General features: G+C 37.5%; 1 long non-coding RNA gene across 1 annotated transcript; it reads left to right on the top strand.

Moving 5' to 3' along the window:
- The first annotated feature begins 1,438 nt into the window (after positions 1-1,438).
- On the top strand, positions 1,439-4,430 carry LOC120587209 (uncharacterized). The gene is made up of 2 exons (XR_005648891.1): positions 1,439-1,902; positions 2,968-4,430. It is a non-coding gene; the product is annotated as an uncharacterized LOC120587209 (long non-coding RNA).
- The last annotated feature ends 483 nt before the right edge of the window (positions 4,431-4,913 follow it).

The following is a 4,913-nucleotide window of genomic DNA, read 5'->3' as shown; positions in this document are numbered from 1 at the left end:
ACATTACTGTTGAAAGAAAGCAAATACATTATTTTAATTAATATCAATTCATAAGTGCTCCTGATTTATACATTAAACAAAGAGAGAAAGTGTCTTGTCACACACTACAATTGATTCTGTATTCACCCATCATTTACTCAGAGCCCAGTACCCCCCTTCTTCCATGGGAAATGCATGATGGAAGCTGCCATGTAGAATTGTGTGTCTCTCACGCACAGTTAATGCCGTGCTGTGATCACCTCACCCCTTATTTCCTTATGACGAGCTTCAAGTCAGTTCTATCCAACTGTGCTTGTCTCCACCTGACATCTTCTACTAGCAAATAAGCGGCCTCTATTGTTTTAAGCTTAATGCTTTTGTGTATGGCATAGCCTTCCAATAATCACAGAGAGCCTGACAATACGTGTGTTATAAAGGCATAATGTTAGGCCAAAGGAGGTAATTAATAATAGCAGTTTAATGCAGCTGGGAACAAGAATTGCCTTACACACCAAAACATCTCCAGCCATTTAGCTAAGCACAGAAATAGCAAGATGACAAGGACCCAAACGGAGGAAAAAAAAAAAATCCCCTGCCTTATGTATTAGGACACAGTGGGCAGCTAGGAAAATTCCAGAATTTTGGAAGCTGCTCTGATTCCATCAGACCATCATTAAATGGAATATTATTAACTAAGTTCTATGAAATTTTCTTCGTCTTCCCTTTAGTTCTCTCAATTGCAGCAAATTGTCTTCTTTTGAAGTCAAAATCATGTTTTCCTCTTGTGAAATCTCTACCCCAAAGTAGGCGATGCTCTCATTCTGCTTTCTGATGTCTTCCCAATCCCACCCCCACATGTACACACTGTCAAGTTACTTATGTCAATTTCCAAAGGGGGGAAGAAAATGGAGACACTAGGGCACATCACATTGTGTGCTTTGAATAAAAAATATTTCTTTCTGAGAGATACTGCTAATCCCTGTCCCCAGAAAGACCCCAGAGATAAAAGCAGATCCTGGAAGCTATCCTGTGGGTGGGCCAGTGGGAGGGGGCGGATCCCCAGTACTTATGTAGAAATGTTTTTAAGCCAAAGAAAAGATTTCATTTTTCTTAATTGTTGGGCTGTGGTACAAGCAGTAATTATTTTGTCCCCAGCACCTGACCAAAAAAAAAAAAAAAAAAAAAAACTATGCTTAATGCTTCATGCCTGAATCACTCTGACTAATAGTGTTGGCTCCTGTTTCCGGGGAGAAAACATTCCAAGGCCCCAAGTCAGGATATTAATCCCACCTCATTTTTTAAGAGAAAAATACTTAATCATTTGCCAAGAGCAAAACAATTGGGACCATGAGAGAGCACCTGACCTGAAATACCAGCCAAATTCCTCTCCAGTCAAACCCAGTCCCTTTGGTCAATCAGTTTAAATCTAAAGGTATGTTTGTGTTTCTAGACTGTCCTGAGGCTCCACCCCCTGTAGAGGACAGGGCTTCCTCCCCCAACTTCCTGAGAGGGAGAAAGGGCATGAATGCTCTGCACACATATCTGTTGCTCTGCAGGGTCGGCTAGGATGGGGAAAGAGCTTCAGAGATCCATTTGAGAAGGAAAGCTCCACTCCAAGAGGAATGCAAGTTACATTTGTGCTCTATAAAATCGGTATCTCCCAATTTATTTACCCTGGCATGATTATTTATCTGACATTATGTTGCAGCAGTAACCCAGGAAGTTTCTTTGTAGTTGCTCTGTTACCACTCTTGTTTTGCAGTAACTCTGTAAATAACTTGTGTCACTATTCTATGTCCCATTTCCAGATGGAAGATAAGACCGTTATTTCTGCTTCAGTGCAAAATCTTAACAGCTGATATAAGAAGGTGTTCAGATTCCTATCTAAATTACATGCCAGACATTCTGCATTAACATTGATAGGTGGGTTATTTATCTACAGCCTGAATATATTTCCAGGATATCAAATGATGACTTATAAGTTATCTTCTACGATGTGATGTGCAAGCCTAGAGCAATATAAAAAAAAAAAACAACAACAACTTTCAAAACCACCTCTGTAGAAGATGTTAGCTTAAAAAAAAAAAAATTCAACATTGTTCTACTTACCTTAATTAGCACAAATCCTAGCCATATTTGTTTATAACACTGTGTTAGTGACTACATGAAACAGTTCTGAAGCTGTCTACAAGGCCACGGGGTATGCAAGGAAAACTACGCAGTCATTACTACCCAGTAGAGGGCAAACACATTGTATTTTATTGCTAATTTGGACCAAATCCCTGTAATTTGGTGTTTAAAGATTGTGCATGGGTTATGAGCATACGGTTGTTGAGTAAATGTACCATGGTATGTTTTTAGCATCTGTGAATGTTTTAATTGAATAATAGTCTCCTTCATGTATAGCTTAATGAAATGCATTGTGTATCTGGGAATTCAAACAAGGTATACTATTTGGAAAAGATATCATGAAAAATTTTGCTTGTTGTTTAGAACTCCCACACACAGCTAGAATCTGGAGGGAGGGAGGATTAAAACCAAAAATCTATATTCAGGCAGACAAATTTTTTTTTTTCATATTATCTTCAGTCTCCCTTTGTTAAAAACGAAGCTGTATGTCTCCTCTACTCCACCCTGAGATTTTCTTTCTTCCCAAGTGGAAGGTAGTTTAGGCCAGTGTGTTGTGTTATTGCATTAGTTTATGTTTTAAGACTAAGAAGAGATATTTCTATGTTATAAATTATTTATAAACACAAGAACAAAGGGAAGCTGTCAGGGCTGCTGCTACTTTGAGAAAATAAAAAAGAAATGATAAATTTATGGAGAATACAATTTGATAAAGAGGGAGGAGATGCAACTGCTAATTATTAACATCCATCTGCAGAGACTTGAGAGTGGAGAATTAGATGGATACATTTACATCTGTCTGTCACCAAAAGAAATCTCATTAATGGTATTCTATACTGTCACCAAACTCTTCCCATCCAGCTTAGAGAGCCTTGGAGACATGTGAAGATATTTTAATCAACAGTAGAGCATGGAAGAGATGTAAGAGATGTAAGAAACTTCAGAAATGGGCATTCAAAAACCATGAGTATCTCCTGCACTCATTCTTCCCTTCTCAAAAGCAGAAAAAAAAAATTTTAAGTGGTATGGCCTTTATCTCTGTGTCTAGTTGATATGGGATCATTTTGAAAACTTTTTAATTTAAGCAGCTACAAGCCACACCCCCACTGATATCAAGCACAGTGTGGAGGCAGAGGCACAATGAAGAATGTCCAATAACAATAAAAAAGTGGTTTATGATGTAAGAAATACACATTTATTTTATTTTATTTTGACACTGAGCCTACCTCTCATCTTCTGAACAATGCTTTCATAAGCAGGAGGAAACGAAAAATGAGATGTTCTTGAAAACTCAGTATCCTGAGCTGCTACTTTCCTTTCTTGAAAGGAGCAGAGGAGAAGGATAAATATACTAAGAATTTGTCAATGAAAAAGAAATGCTCTTTGCCTATATGCAGCTTGCTGATAGGTGGGGGGGTGGACATGAGGGGGAAATGAGCCTTTCTTTTTTGATCATTAGTTTAAGTCTATAGACCCTTGAAAAGGGTCGCAATTTCAACTTTGCCCTTGTCATCTTATTTTCAGTAGCAAGAGCATCTATACTTGGGAGGTTTCAAATCACCTTGGAAAAATTTAGGGCACTATTTTTATCTGTCACCCTTCTACACACAAGCCTTGGGCTGATTCCCATATCTGCTATTCATAGATTTGGCCGTTTTCAGCCTGGATTTTTGATGTGTTGTCCATCATGTGATTTTTCCCAGTTGGTCTGAATTAGCCAGACAGGGTATGGGAAGAGGGTTTTTTTCCAATTCTCTTACTTTGTCACATATTTTTAAATCAGGCAGGAGGAATGAGTGGTGTGGCTCTTTTCAAAATTTTGGAGATGCTAATTTATTTATAGTTTTCTGCACTGTGGACCTTCAGTAAAGTAAGACTTTCTGACAAGATCACACAGCTGTTAGTCCTGACTGGATTTGTTTCTTCTTTAAACATTATTGTGTTTTTATTGAAATTTTCCCAGTTAGTAAAGCTGCTTTACAAATTTCCATGAACTTATTTAAAGAATTGGAAACAAAGATTTAAGAAAATGCGGTGACTATCCATTTCTAAAATGTCTATAAATGTTTCATTTCGTATTTAGTGCTGGAAATAATGACTGTCCACAGGAAGTTATGACTAATATCAGAGGCAAAGACAAAAAAAAAAAAAAAGAAAGAAAAAAGCTGGCCTCAACTTGTGTTCTTTCTGTATGGACACTACCCCAAAAATGGGACAGATGGAGAGATCAATGTATATTTTGCAATTATCTACAAAGTTGATTTTGAGCAAATTTTTTTCAAAAATTGTATAACAATCTATAAAATAGAGATGTTTTAAAAGTATTTTCCCTGGTGTTCAATTATTATTAAAGTCATTGGTTTTATCGGGGAAATTAAATGCTGGAAATAGGCCTGCAAATCTCTATAGAGTTCTATACAATGGAAAGCTGGCCACGAATTTAATGGGGTCACATGTGGTGAATTGGAATAGATGGGGCTGTTTTTAATAGCAATTTTGTTAGAAAGGTACAAAGAGGTCAGCCAATAAATCAATCTAAAGTAAACTTTTGAGAACTGTTCATTTCTCATTTTTTCCCAAATACTTTTTGGTTATTATCTGGAATGTATGCAAGGATGTATAGAAATTCCAGAAGAATTTAAATCAACATGGTTTACCAGATGTCAGATTTAGGCTAGGGAGCTTAGGGACCAGAGTCTCAAGAAAATACTGTAGAATGGAGGGACCAGTGAAGACACATGTGGGCTGGAGAAGTGGCTCAAAATGGAAGGTAGTGGCCGGAATGTGACCCCTGCCTTCCAAAGGAA

Source organism: Pteropus medius, unplaced genomic scaffold, assembly GCF_902729225.1.
Source record: "Pteropus medius unplaced genomic scaffold, Ma_sr-lr_union100, whole genome shotgun sequence".
NCBI classification, from domain to species: Eukaryota; Metazoa; Chordata; class Mammalia; order Chiroptera; family Pteropodidae; genus Pteropus; species Pteropus medius.
The sequence above is the reverse complement of the archived record's forward strand: the minus strand, read 5'-3'. Positions and strand labels throughout refer to the sequence as shown.